Raw genomic sequence first — 16457 nt, forward strand, 5'->3', positions numbered from 1 at the left:
AAAAAAAAAAAAAAAAAAAAAAACTATAGAAGTAAAACAAAAAAGAAATTTAAGGTCTACTTCCAATAATTGAGGAGGACCCTAGACATCACAAACCCTCAGTTCTTTAGATATCTGAGCTCCTTTATTTCAAAGCAGTTACTCAAAAACTATTTTTAAATGATATCTAACATACAAAAAACTCAAAAGAAACATACAAAGAACTCCTTTACACTTTTCATTCGAAATTTGTCTATTGTTAACCCTCACCACATTCATTATCATTCCTATTCTCTGTGCTCCCCCATTTAGTCACCTGTGCAATATTATATTTCAATAACTTTAATAAGGAGAAGTAAGATTGGATTTATTTCTAATTCATCTTTATAGTCCCTCATGCAACCATATACCTGCCTTACATCTGTGTGTAGAAGTCATACGTTTATACGGGGTCATATGTATAATATATATGTGACTTATGAAGGAAAAAATGATGAATAATACCTAACCTAAATGTAGTCTTTGGCCTTTTAGATTTGTGATTGTACACAAATATAAGTAATACCATGTCATCTATCTAAAAGGTGTAATATTTCATAAAATGTTCATCATCCCAAAACTATATCGTCGATAAATAATGAAACAATTTAATAATAAAATAACGTATTTGCGGCAAAAATGTCAAGTCAAATAAAAGATAGAAGATTCAGCTGCTGGCTTTTTGTCTTGTCCGGGGATAAATAGAACAAAAAAGCAGAGGTTTTTAAAAGAAACTGTCTTTCTGAAAAGCACTCTAGTACCATTGTTGAAATTGGTACCACTCAGCTGCTTGACACTTTGGGGATAATGCTCTGCTTTTACAAATTTTGAGGCTGTGGATTTATGTTCCAGCATGATTTTCCAAATCCAGTTGTGCCAAAGCCAGACAAGCCAGACAAATTATGAGTGCACCCGTAGTGTTTTCTGGGGATCTGGAAAAAGCCAGTAAATAATTTAAATAACTATTAACAACAAAATGTTCTACATGTAATTCCTCACAAGAAGACACATTATTTGGAAAAACTATAAACCTGAAGTTTGCAAATGCAAAGCGAAATGCTTTTGAGTAGCACATGCAAATTTCAGTACTTGGAGAGTGTTGAAAACACACTGTACTTATTTCAAATTGGGAGGGCAAGATGTGGGAGGAAGATTTATAGTAAGTGATATGTGGACTAAGGCCAGGATGGGACAGAACACCCAAATTCAGAATTATTTCTGAAACAGAGCTGTGGTTAAAAATGCTTTTCCTTTCCTTGTTGAAATAAATTCAGGCAGAGTTTCTGGCAAGTCGTAACAGATCCCAGATGTAGTTCCTAGCTCACCTGATATGAATTAAGCTTCATTGTTAACAACTAATGTAGTCATTTAAACCAAATAAATAGACTAAATATAAAGCTGGTACCAAAAGTCTTATGTTATTTCATAATCACACCAAAATTGTGGTCGGGAAACATAATTTTCAGTCAGATTCAATTTTTCACAGAAAAAAAATTGCAGGCTAAAAATTACGTATTTTTAAAATTTCTTAAGTCACAATGATATAATTTAGAAAATACATGAATTTTCTTATTATGTTTCAATATATAAAGTCAGCTTGACTAATAAGCAGCATTTTGAAAGACATAAAAGTCATATGATTGGGGAGGTTGTATATGTGGACCATGAACTATTAAGGCACTACGTTGACTGACGTGTATAAAAATGATGCCCTTTTGGCCCTCAGCATGGGAGTTCTACTACGTGGATTCTTCCCCTGACATGCAACAGGGTGTGTCTTGATCTGGCGTCTTGTGACCCAAGTTAGAGTGTTTACCTTCACTTTGTCAAGGCCTGGATGCTACTCAAACGTGGGGAATTTGAGATTCATCATTTTCCCTTCTTTTTCTACTACATCTTTCCAAATGTGATAGGTCTTGGCATTTCAAACACAAAAATGATTTCTTAAGTGTCTTATTTTATAAAAATCTTTATCATTTATTTTTTAATGATTAAAGAACATGTAGTTCGCACAGCCAGAAATGCATTTTAAGATTTCAAAGTCTTCTAACTTCGTTATATTTATTCTGTACCTTTCCAGCAAACTGGAAGCTTGTCAAAGAAATAAATCAATGAGCATCCTGTTGATTATTAGAGGATACTTAGAAAAGCTGTCTAATTTTCTTAATGCCAGAATGTAACCACATAAAGGAATCACACCTAAGATAACCCTGTTGCTATGAATTTTACAGCTTTTTTACAGCTAAAAATGATTGATTTTCTTCTTTTCCTTGTTCAACAAAAAATTAAAATGGAGAAAAGAGCGAATGTAGAAGCATATCTCACTACCTTAAACATTAGCTATTAAACGATTTAAACTGCTTATTTAAATTTGTATGCCATGTTTTGAATGTGGAAAAGATTCTAGCTTTTTATGCAACTGCTTCCCAAAAGTTCTGATTTATAATTATTCAGAGATTTATGTTAAAATTTCTAAAGCTCACATAATATGTTGAATAATCATAGGATTATCAAATAACACCTTTCATGGCTCGACATTCACTTCTACTTAATTCATCTGCAAAAGTTATTCTTTTTGAAGGATGTGAGAGGCAAATAAATGAAATTAGGTTTAAACTAATCCTTAGGATCCAAGTGGTGTTAGCACTTTCATTAGTACATTTTTCTAGGCTATACCTACACGGGAAAAAGCCCCAAGTGTAAGGTAAAATTAGTGTTCAACCAAGTGATTGCTTTGCCTACATTCTATCAAGCCAATGCTTTGACTATTCCCACTGAATATGCTTCACTGGCCATTGTTTGGGAATTTTACAGACTCAGTCATAATGTTTGAACATTCAAGCAATATTTCCCATTACTTGTCCTATATGGCACTTGAAGCTCACCGTTTTCCTTCTAGCGTGATAGTTAATACAGAAAAAATCACCATCGCTACATTCCACTGTTATAATATTGCTTATCTGTTTGAGAAATGCTCTCTCCTTCTCTTCTTTCAGCCAAAAAAAGCTTAGTTTATTTCCTTCTCCTCTTGTAAATATTAAAATTCTCTGAGTCTCACTTTCTCCATCCATAAAATAGAGACAATTGTACTTTCCTCTAAGCTGTGTTATAAAGATTAAAGACAACTACATCCTGTGACTGTCCCTAGCAAGAGCTAATTCTCTTTGATTAATATTGGAATCCTTATTGAGGGACTTGTGTTAAAAGATAGGTTATTCAAAGTCTTAACTCTTTCCTTCAATTACACCGAAGCATAGACCAATGGAAAATAGGCACTAATATTTCTGCTGGACTGGTTAATTAAAAAACAACCAGGAGGATCTATTATCATGCAAGAGGAAGGGAGTAAGCTGGAGGAGAGTGTAAGACCGGTCCAGGGGGTAGATATGATCAGAATATGTTATATACATGGATAAAAATACAATAATAAGCACTAATAAAATATATTTTCAAAGAAATAAGATTTAGCACAAAAATAATTCTAAATTATGACTGTATGTACATTGCCAATGTCCAGAAACACATTCCTACCCCAAAGACAAGAAAAAATACTTTTGCTTACCTTTCTTTAAAAAAAAAAAAAGCCAATGTGAATTTTCCCTTAAAATATTTCCCCTACAACTGCATAAAGCAATAGTGGAAAAAATATTTGGATTGTGCTTAGAGAGATCTGAAAGCTTCAAAAGCTATACATGATATTATTTGCATTTTGTTACTATGAAATCAAAACAGTGACAACACAAGAAAAACAACTATGCAGTGCCAGGTGCCCCGGCACTTGATGTGGATTATCTCATTTAATCCCCACAGCCCTATTGAGGTAGGTATTGCACTTATTATTCTATCATTCTCATTTTACAGATGAAAAACTTAGCTGTGGATAAGGCAAGTAGGTTTGTCAAAGTTACATCCTGTGTGAGTGTTGGGTCTATAATTCTTAATGATCTACACAAAAACAACAGTGCTTATTTGGACATAATTAAAAATATAGCAGCCTTTTTTCCTTACAGATTAAAGTATGAAAAAACATATGTAATATTTCAGTTCAACAGAGGAGTAAATTCAAGATTTATTTTACAAGATAGTAACTACTGCCAATAATAATGTACTGTGTACTTGAAAAATACTCAGAAGGTCTCACTATGTAATCCAGGCTGACCTTGAACTCACTATGTAGCTCAAGCTTGTCTCAAACTTCGAGCAATACTCCTGCTTCAGCCTCAGCAGTAAACCTGCTGGGATTACAGGGGTTTGCCACCAAACCCAGCAGCTAGAATACATTTGAAATGTTCTTTCTCACTTTAAGAGTGAGAGGGTGAGGGGGGGAGATTAGATAGATAGATAGATAGATATGTATCAATTGGTCTCATTTAGCTATTTGGTGAAGTATACATATGTGAAGACATCATGTTGTATGCTATACATAGAATTTTGTTAGTTAAACAAATAAATCTAATTTCAAAGATTAAGCACTTGTTTAGGTTAGTAGTATTCATTTTTTTTTGGCTTCAGAAATACTCTATGTTCTTAAGATTATTAAAAGTTTCAAAGAGCTTCTGTCTGTATGGATTAGATCTATCAATAATGACTGTATTAGAAATTAAAACTGAACACCAAAAGCAGTGGCATATACATTATCTTCTGCTTAGGAGGCTAAAGCAGAAGGCTAGAAAGTTCAAGGCCATACAGGGCTACTTAGTGAGAGGCTGTCTCAAAAATAAAAGGGTCTGCTGGTATCGTTCAGTGGTAGAGTGCTTGCCTAGCATGTGTGAGGTTCTGGGTTCAATCTTCAGTAGAGGGGCAGGGGGAGGGGGAGGGGAAGGGGAGGGGAGGAAGAGAGGTTTCAAGTACATTTAGTAACTTATCTTAAAATGACAATAAAATCCCATCTGTTAATAACATATATTTAGAAAAGTATACATGAGCATCTTAACTAATTAATATTATTACTAGTAGTAAGTTATACCTCATGAGAAAAGCAGCAGTATTTTGATTTTTTTTTCAATTTTCTTTAATATGTGTGTTAATAGAAGATAGCTGAATGCCCATACCTGCTTCTCAATCCATCTGCTGTGTTGGTATTTTGAAGTACATCAACAAAATGTGGCCTCATAAAAAATGCAGAATATTTTAATAGCCTTTCCAGATAACTATGGATATTACTGTTGATACTCTACCCAAACTTGACAAATACAGTTTTTTTAAGGTTAGTTTCAATATGGAATGTGAAACAGTATCACTGAACTTCTTATATACTGCTACATTAAACTTCATTGTTTTACTTGGCACTTTAAATGGATATTTTATTTACACATTTGTGATCTTGAAGTACCATGTTTGTCACATGGAAAGTGTCACCTTACTTCAAATCTTCCAGATACAGATCCATCTCATTTAAAAAATCAAATCACATTGACTGATTCCACCACTGGTGTCATCACAAAGTCCTACTTGCAACTCAAATATCGCACCTGACCTCTGCTCAGGAAGCCATCTTACTTCCACATTGAGAAGTACTTTCTGGGTATTTCCTGTTTTTCATGAAAAAACTTTAAAAAGATGTGTGCCGAAGGGTCAGGGTTTTAATAAAATTACTGAATTTTATCATTTCATCAAGGATGTTATTAAACAAAACTGGCCAATTATTATTTTGGCATAAATGTGTAGAAGTGAAGAAAGCAATGAATACTGAAATAGTTCTAGAGCTACTGCCTTACAATTGTCACTACCAGGTTTTAGCCACCATCAGTGCAACATTATAACACAGTTATAGAACAGATAATATCTTATCAACATTATAAAAATAAATTTAACTCTGACACCCCTGAAAAGATGTCATGGATCCCAACAATCTGTGGATCACTTTCAGAGACACTGATTTAAAATTATACTTTCAGACCTCTAGGTTGAAAACTACAATACTCTAAAAAGGAGACTGAAGAGGATATCAGAAAATGGAAATATATCCCTTGTTCTTGGATAGGAAGAACCCAATGCAAAAATGGGCATCTGAAATAAAAAGACGCTTCTCAGATGAAGAGTTAGAAATGACTAATAAATATATGAAAAAAGATTTAACAATACTGGTCATTCAAGAGATAGAAATTAAAATACTGAGACTCCATCTCACTCTAGAAAGAATGGCTGCTATCAAGAAATCAACCAATAACAAATCCTGGAGGGGATATGGGGAAAATAGAACCCTTCTCCACTGCTGGTGGGAATGTAGACTGGTGCAACCACTGTGCAAATCAGTGTGGAGATTTCTCAAAGAACTAAAACTAGAAGATCCTTTTGACTCAATTATACTCTTCTTGGTATCTTCCTGAGATAATTAAATAGATCATACCACAGCAATATACGAGCACCCATGTTTATAGCAGCACAGTTTGTAATAGCTAAATATTGGAAACAGCCCAAATGCCTATTAAATGATGACTGGGTAAAGAAGATGTGTTTTTTTATACAATGGAATACTACTCTACCATAAAGAAGGGTGAGCTTCAGACATGTACAGCTAAATGTATGGACCTTAGGACCATACTCTTAATTTTTCTTTTGGCAGTCTGAACCCCCAGATTTCTTTCTTTTTTTCCCTCATTGAGTTTATTGGTACATTTTAGGTAGACAGTACAGTTACATTCATCGTTGGGATCTTGTACCTTTACATGACAGGTCTTGGTTCTCATTTTTTCCCCTTGTCCCCACCCTCCCTTCACCCCTCCTGCCCTCCCCCTTTACAATGGGGGACCATACTCTTAAGTGAAATCAACACAATGTTTAAATACCACATTATTTCTCTGGTGTGAGAAACTGAATGCAGAAATGAGGACTGAGATGTATAATGGATGTTGGGAAAAAAGTGTTCAAATGGGAAGGAAAATAAGGAAGGAGGAAGGCAGAAAGGCAGGAAGTGACAATACAAAAGTGGAAATAGAAGGAAAAATGGAAACAAAGCTTTTTTGTACATGGGGAGGGGGCTTAAGGGGGCAATGGGATAAAATAAAATAAAATTTATAGCATTTTTTAAAATAAAATTATACTCTCAGAGAGATGTGGTGCTTGCCTATAATCCCTGCACTCAGGAGGCTGAAACAGAAGGATCACTGCGGTAAGGCCCACCTAAACTCTATAGTGAGACCCTCTCTTGAAATAAATCATTAATAAATTAAGTAAATAAATGAATAAAACTGTCATTCTGCCAATCAAAACATTCCCTAGGTAATTCTAGGAAAAGAGTTAGAATGTAATAGAATAACTGCAGGTTCAGAAAAATGATTGTGTTGTCTTATAAAAGTTAAACAAAATTTCACATGGTATAAAACTGTGGATTCATTTGTTAAATTGCTTATCTTGATTATTATGATCCCATGTCTATGTTTTACTGATTTGAAAAGTTTTTTGAGCAATATACTAGGAGGAAGAGAGAATACGTAGCTAATAAGATTTTCACAGTCTGTAAATTAGTTACTGTGTATAAATTGCTCAGCAGGTAAGTCATGAAGGTCAATAGGGTATCTTTCACTAATCAACCTCTACACTAATTTACTAATATCTCTGTGCCTCCCAAAGTAAGAAATCTATTCAGATGCATTATTTCTATTTTCTAGTTTGAGTAGATTATGAATACATTATGATATAATTAAATGTACACATATCTTTTCAATAACTAATTCAAAATGAAATAATATATGTGGTTTTGAAGTCAATTGTCATGAATAAGTGACAGCAGCTGACTCTAATTGAACTTGAGGCGAATCCCTTTAGTTTGGGCCATTATAAGCTATTTAATTCTGGAAATGTCTCCTTAAAATAAATTTTAAGTTATCCCAACTAATCCCTTCTGAATACAGATTAAGAACTTAATCTTATGATTTTATAAATCCACAGTGTCTAACAAATTGTTTTCCTTTATTATCCAAATGACTGCACAAAATTTCTTAAACAAGAAGGGTAGGTACTTAAATGTATGACACCTTGTGATTCATGAACCCTTTACTTCGGAGTCATTTTGGATTTTTAATATGTCACTGTTTCTTCTTTTCTTCCTTTTTATATGTGTAATCTAAGAAATGGTAAAGGACTTCTACCAAATTTTATTATACCATCTGGTGTCATTTAAAGTAACTGTCATTTTAAAATAAAACTGAAATATTTATTACAGGAGTGTGGTGGGTGGGAAAGAGAAAGAGGTATGTTCTCATTGAGATTTTAAATATTACCCACCATTTCTCTACTAATCCCATGCTAAATAAGGCCCCTCCTGGCTTTCAGGCTTTGCTTTTGCCAGATAGGTCAGTCATCTTAGTTGTTTTTCTTGTTGTTGAGACAAAATACCCAACATCCAAAGCTAAAGGAGGAAAGGTTCATTTTTGATCACAGTTTGTAGAGGTTTCAGTCCATAATCAGCTGGCTGCAAGGCAGAGTAGCATGGCAGAAAGGCATTGAAGAGGAGAAATAGTTCATGGCAGGCAGAAGGCAGCAGGCAGGAGTCAGCAAAACCAGCAAGCAGCAAGTAACAACAACAGCCCCACTTCCCTTATATTCTATCCAAGCTACACACCCTTAGGGTGGGTAGCACTCACACCCATGGGGGTCACCCTTCATCCTAGCATTGCACCATTAATCCCATCATTATACCCCTAGATCCAGCCACCTCTGACCTATGATTGCATGAGGCACTGAGGAAAAGTCTACAGGCAAGCAATAACACCAATATTCCTCAGCCCCTCTATCTTCCTCTTTAACAGCTACTTATTCTTCCAGGACTTCTTCCTCAGTAAAGCCTGGTGGGGTCAGGTTCTGTGCTTCTGCTTCTTATGCCAGTCACCTTTAGAAGCAATTTTTGGTTTTCCTTCAGCATTTTCTCTTGCTCATTACTGTAGAGCTTGATCCTTAGTAGACACCCAAGGAAGAATTTTATGATCAAACATAAATTGTCATAAAAAATAAAATTAGTTCATTAGGATGATGATTTTCATAGGAGTTGTCCTATATTATGAGTTTGGGAAAATCAAAAGTTTAGAGATGAAAAATGCAGAAAACATTTCCCTAAGGAAGTTATAAATTGTTTGTTTGTTTGTTTGTTTGGAAGTTATAAATTGACCCTCTAAGTGGGCAATAGTTTTTTAGTAACTAGTGTCTGGTCTTTTGTTTGTTTGCAAAAGAAAGAGTAAAATGTTAACTAAAATACTGGCTATCAGAAATAAGAAAGTCAAGAGAAAGAAGAAACAAAATTGTGCTGTCTGCTTTGCTTTCTCAAAGGCCATGTATTTAGAAGAACAGAGCAATCGAGATATGGAGAAGAAAGTAAATTACAACTTAGTTCACTCCAGTTCTAAATGCTTGAGATTGAAAAAGGGGTTTGTACTTACATCTGTAACATGAATTCAAAACATCTATTTCTGTTAAAACATGAAGCATAGTAAGATTGCTGTAGTACTATTATCATTTTTCTCATCCATGCGATTAGACTTTAAACAGATTAGACTTTAACAATTCTAGGGCTAGGGGCTTGACTCAGTAGTAGAATACTTGCCTAGCATTCAGGAGGCCCTGGGTTCAATTCTCAGCACTGAAAGAAAAGAGTTAAAATTTTAAAAATTAGGAATTGTAAATATTGGGAGGAGATTTCATTTCTGTAGATATTAGTACTAGACGCTTATAAAGGTTAGCAAAATGAAAATTCAAAATATTTCCAATATAGAAAATCAATAGCCTACCTATATGCTAGTGATAGGATGTTATAAAATGGAAATTTTAAAGAAGTTTCAATTGAAAAAGAAATTTTAAAAGTATGATACTTTCAAATTTCTGAATAATATATGAAAACCTTCTCAAAAATGCATAACTTCCTGGGCATGGTGGCACACACTTATAATCTCAGCACCCATGAGGCTGAGGCAGGAGATCACTACAAAGCTAGCCTGGGCTACATGGTGAGTTCGAAGCTAGCCTCATAGTGAGATCCTGACTAAAAAAAAATGTTTATATAATTTATATGAAGAAAACTAAAACATATTATTCAAAGATATATTTTAAAACTTTAGTAAATATGCTAATAATAAAATTCATTATTAGGAAAACTAAATACTCTGAAGACACCTATTTATGCTAAATAATTTATATATTCAGTGTTATTACAAAGACTATCTAAAACAAATTGAAGAGTAGGATCCTAAAATGCAATGGAGAACTAAGCAAGGGAAAATACGAAGAAACTTGAAAAAGGAGAACATTCAAAGTAGAGTAACCATACCAGTTTTTAAAACATACTTGGAAGGGAGGAGGGGATCAAGGGAGGGCAGAAGTATAGGGAAAAAATGAGAACCAAAACCTGTCATGTAAAGGTACAAGATCCCAATGATGAATGTTACTGTATACCTGAAAAGTACAATAAACTCAATGAGGAAAATAAATAAATAAATAAAACATACTTAGGCTACAATAATTAAAAAGGTAGCACTAGAATAATAATCAGTAGGATAGACTAGCTGATCATATGTATATGTTATATTTAATAATTTAATATATAAGAGAGTCTGTAAAACGACTTCTCAAGAAGAAAAGGTCAAGAAAAAAGAGTAGAAAATAAAGATCTTACATGTCCAAGTAAAATGTTCACATTGTGAAAAGGGTTAAGAGGAAAAACGAAAACTACTATGGGAACTCTGAAATTTTGCTGGAAGATTATTCTAAATATTATTCATTCATCCTGAGCAATCCATTTGATTTTTTTTGTCAATGCTTCAGGCTGAGCCCAGAGCACTGCACTTGCTAGGCAAGGGCTCTATCGCTGAGCTATATCCCCAGCTCTGGGCCGTTACATTTTAATTCCTGCTGGTTTTTGCAATATATGCCTCCTTCTTTCCTTCACAAGTTGCACTGAGTTTTTCACAGAGTAAGTGTGTGATGCAACTTTCTGATAGCTAGTTAGTTGACAGATTTATTCATTGATTAATCCATTTATTTACATGAAATTCATTATCAAAAAATTTGGCCTCATTTGCTTTTTTTGTTGTTTGTTGTTTTTTAGACATGCTCTCACTATATAGTTAAGGCTGACTTTTAACTCACTATGTAGCCCAGGCTGGCCTGGAACTTGCATTGATCCTCCTGCCTCAGCCTCTCAAGTGCTGGGATTACAGGCGTGGGCCACCATGCCCAGCTATCACATTTGCTTTTTAAAGATATACTTTTTCTTCTAAAAAGAATATATTTTGATCCATCTTTTTATCTATAAACATTCATAGTCTTGGGGGGGCATGTTTGCCTGTAAAAAGAAAAACAATAATTCAAAACCTAAAATAAGCTTGTGTCTTTAGCTTTGGGGTTATACTATGATTTCCATGAATGGAGCGGTTGAATAGAACAGGATTTAAAATAACGGAAACCTGAAGATCAGAGCTTTGCTATGACTTTCTTCTTGCTATAATTCAGACACACTAGTCTGAACTTCATTTTTCCAGTATAATAATTTTGGCCACGGATAACTTGTAACTGAGAACTCCAGGAGGAGAATAAGATTTATTTGAGAACAGCAAGATAATGGTCAAAATAATCTTTCAGAAGTCAGGAGATGACCTTATCTCAAGAGAAAAATACTGACCAGTCCCCACGTGTTCTGAAATGAGGGTCTTGCTCCTAATCTCACGTTTCTATCAAGGAAACTGTAAAAATATAATAAAATAGATGCTATTACTCTAGTTCATGGAAAAGTGATGCTCTTTTATTTAAATATTGCTCTTTCCCTCTTGTGTGCTATTTGTTGTTGATTTTTTACATGATCTAATTTCATAGCATTTTGACAGAATTTTGTACCTGAAGCAAATCTTAATATAATTTGTATTACTAACCTAAAAGTTCAGAGGCAACATTAGCAAATAGTAAGCAATATCTGAGTGAAATTTTATTATTTATGAAAAAGATGTCCTGTCATTTCTGGCCAGGTTAGTCAATTGGGCTAAAAGTGCCCTATCTAGTGCTCTGTAGGGTTTATTCTTCATAACTATTTCCTGTTCTTTTAGAAAATGTAACTTTATACAGTGTAATCATGATTTTTCCCCATTTAAGAATCCATTCCTTTTTCCCTTTCTGAATGATTGTATAAATTTTCTTCCAGTGCCTTGAGCCTATGACTGTTTAATAAAGCTAACTCTAATATAATTTCCTTTGAATATTCTTGTATGACTTTGAATTTCCAGATGCACTCATGGAATAAAGAACTGACTGTATGTGTTATTAATCCTGAAGGGGCACTTGTTCCTCATATAGTCTATTTTGTTGAACCTTTTAGGACCTATGATACTCTATTAAAAGTTGGTGGTTTAGGGGTGGGTTGACAGTGAAGGATATGGATAGGAGCAGATGGATGGTCAGGTAGGTGGCCATATATATGTATATACAGTTTGGTTGTTTCCTGATGGACCAAAGCCTTTAGTTATCGTCTTCCCAAGGCATCTGTATGACAGACATCATCTGTCTTGCTCAGTACTTCCAATGACACCTGTCCAGTATGTATTTTTATGAATGACCTACTGGGATTCTCTGAAACCATGCTGGAGTTTCAGCCCACTTAAGTCATCACTCGTGAGGAGCCCTTTAGTCTTTATTTGCATGTATGCTGACTCCTATATTTCTTCCTTCTAAGAGCTGTGCCACACTGACCAAATAACATGACTTCATTCTTTGTGGTTGGTTTTGCATTGGGTTTGGAGGCAGTTGTCTTTGTTCTTTTCTTTTATAATGTACATGCTACCATCTTTTATTTTGAAGATTACATAAGGAATAAGTAAGATCTTTAGTATTAGATTTATTTTTAACTAATACATTGAAAACATCAAAATTGGGGTACTGTGTAATGATGTGATACATACTTGTATCATGAAATGTTTAATCCAGCATATTTATGTCCTCAAGAATGTACCGTGTCTTTATGATTAAAATTTTCAAAATCCTTTCTTCTATGTTTTTAAATGTACAGTACATTAATGTTTTTTACAGTCACCTTACTCTAAAAATAACATACCAGAACCTCTTGCTCCTATTTCACTGTACCTTAATACCCACAGATTCACCTACCCCCACCACCATCATGCTGTCTCACCCACGGCAACCATTCTGCTGCTCTCGCCTTCTATGAGATCAGTGTTTTTTTCTACCATGTGTGAGTGCGACCATGTGGTACTTGTCTTTCTGGTCCTGGCTTATTTCACTTAACCTACTCATTCCCAGTTCCATCCATATTGCTTCCACAGTATCCTTTCAATGACCGAACAGTATTTCACTCTGTATGCCTCCTTTTCTTTATTGATTCATCAGTTAATGGACACTTACATTGTTTCTTCTCTTGCCATTGGGGATAGTACTGCAGTGAACATGGAGTGTCTCCTCAACACACTGATTTCATTTCCTTTGGATCTGTTGTGGTTTTGATCTAAAATGTCACCCAAAAGCCTTGTGTTTGAAAGATGATTGGATCTTGGGGGTGCTGTGATTATCAGTGTCTTTGTCTAGTACCTGAAGGTGCTGTTAGGAGCAAGGTCAAGTCAAAGAAACATGTCATAGGGTCATGCCTTGGAGGCTGTATCTCCCTGACACATTCTCATTCAGACTCTCCCTCCTTCTCCCCCACCCTCTCCCTCTCTCTCTCTTTTCCTCCTCCCTCACCCCCTCCTGCCCCCCTTCTTCCTGGCTGCCATTGGATAAACACTTTTCCTTGGCCATACCCTCTGCCATGCTGTTTCTGCCTTGGAGCCAGCTGACCATGGACTGAACCACACACACACACACACACACACACATACACACACAATGTGAGCCGAGATAAACCTCTCCTCTTTTATGTTGCAGATGTAAGGCATTTTGTCCTAGCAACAGGAAAGCTACACCCAGTGGTGGGGATTGCTACATCATATGGTACTTCTAGTTTTAATTTTTTTAAGAACCTCCGTGTTTTCTATAATGGCTATACCAATTTAAAGTCTCACCAACAGTGTTCAAGTGTTGTTTTCTCTTCACAGCCTTGCCTGCACTCCTTATTTTTAGTCTTCTTTATAATACCCATTCTTACTGGGGTGAGGCAATGTCTCACTATGGTCTTGATACACATTTCCCTGATGATTATCAGTAGTAATGTTGAGCATTTTTTCTGGACCTATTGGCTATTTGTATGCTTTTTTTTTTTTTTTTTTGTACCAGAGATCAACCTTGGGACCTTACACTTGCGAGGCAGGTGGCCACACCACAGAGCTCAATCCCTGGCCCTTGTTGCTTTCTTTTGAGGTGTTTCTAATGAAATTGACTGCCTTTTGTTAACTGGGTTATTTGTTGTGTGCTTATATATACCAGTGTATATACCAGATATCAGCTCCTTCTCAGATATATGGTGTGTAAGTATTTTCTCTCATTAATGGTTGTTTTTCCTATTAGTCAGGTTTCCTGTTGCTGGGCACAACTGCTGACACCAATAGCATACAGGAGAAGAGCTTTGATTTGGCCCATGATTTCAATCCATACTCACTGTCTCCAAAGCAGAAGCATCATGGCAGAAGAAAGCTGCTTAGTTCCTGGTAGCCAGGAAGAAGAGCAGACAAATACTTCCCAATGTTTTCTTCTAGTTGTTTCATAGTTTCAAGTCTTGCATTCAAATCTTTAGTCCATTTTGAGTTGATTTTTATATCTGGTGAGAGATAGGATCCCAGCTCATTCATCTGCATATATATATATATATATATAATTTATTGAAAAGTTTCATTTTTCCAAACACAACCTTTGTCAAAACTCAGTGGCTGTAGATGTGTGGCTTTACTTCGAAGATCTCTATTTTGTTTCACTGGTCTATGTGTCTGTTTTTATGCTAATACCATACTGTTTCAATTACTATAGCTTTGTAGTATGTACTGAGGTCAAGGAGTTCATTCCCTCCTGCATTGTTCTTTGTTCAAGATGCCTTTGACTAGTTAGGGTTTTCTTTTTGTGGTTCCATATAAATTTTATGTTTGTTTCTCTAGTTCTACCAAAACTGTAATCGGTAATTTGATAGGGATTGCAGTGAACTTGTAACACTTTGGTAGTATGGATAGTTTAGCAATATTGATTCTTCTAATCCATTTACATGGGATATCTTTCCACTTTTTTGTGTCATCTCACATTTCTTTCAATATTTTTTTCTTGGTACCAGGGATTGAACTTGGACCCTTGTGTTTGAGAGGCAGGTGGCAGAACCACTGAGCTAAATCCCTGGTCCTCTTTTAATAATTTTTAGCAACTTTCACTGTAGAGACATTTTCTCTCCTCAGTTAAATTTATTCCTAGTTATTTTACTATTTCTTGTAGCTTTTGTAAATGGAATTGCTTTCTTGATTTCTATTTCAGATAATTCATCATTGGAATAAAGCACTATGGCTGATTTTTGTGTGTTGATTTTTTATGCTGCAATTTGCTGTGTTCATTTACTGGTTCTAGTTTTTTGATAAAAATTTAACCTCCTATTTTCCAATTTTGATGCCCTTAACTTCTTTCTCTTGCCTGTTTGCTCAAGCTAGGGCTTCCAGAACTATGGTGAAAATTTTATTTTAAGAGAATTTTTATTGTATAATCAAAACATTGGAATACAGGAATGGTTTGTAGAAATGAATTTATTTTACTGTGCAAAATTTTCATTTCACTCAATTCTTTTTAACAGAAAATCTAGAATCAAGTAGTAACAATATGGCTAATATTCCTCCGATGCACATTTCACTTCCAGATTTAATACAAGGCATTTTGTCTCTTGTTTCTTTCTGAAAAATATTCCTAATGATTTCATATTACCATTTCTCAAAGTTGACATTAATTACCATTCTACAGAATTAACAGAATCAGTCAAGATGCAGAGGCTACTGCATGCACTGACATACGTAAATTATGGTTGCTTTCTTTGAGAAATAGAACCTCAAATAATCTTAGACTAAGGGTAAACACCACACATTAGACAATAAACACAGGGTCATATTAGATGTTCTATGTCTAAAAATTATCTTTAAAATTTGACCATCCAGATGAGCAGTGTCTCTTAAGAGTCTTCATGGTATGGTTTTCTTAGTGTAAGATACACACAGAATACATTCATTCAGTGATGACTTTAGAAAATGTAGAATGTCACATAGGAATATAAAATGTTTTCAGAATAGTTTATTCATTAAGAGACTGAGAAACCAAAGCCTATTTTACTGCAAGAAAATCTATAATGTTTTTGCCATGCAAAAATGTTTTCTGAGAATACTGGGGAAGCAACAAATTAGAGAGCTATATTTAAATTAATTGTACCCATTCAGAAATAGCAGGATGCCATGAATACAATGGCAAAAACTGTTCACCTCAATTTAATAAAATTGTTAGATGTGAATCTTTGGAGTTTTCTGGCATGGCTTAATGCAATGAGAAGGAATAAACCTAAC

The sequence above is a fragment of the Fukomys damarensis genome, unplaced genomic scaffold, assembly GCF_012274545.1.
Source record: "Fukomys damarensis isolate Sample0158 unplaced genomic scaffold, DMR_v1.0_HiC HiC_scaffold_12, whole genome shotgun sequence".
NCBI classification, from domain to species: domain Eukaryota; kingdom Metazoa; phylum Chordata; class Mammalia; order Rodentia; family Bathyergidae; genus Fukomys; species Fukomys damarensis.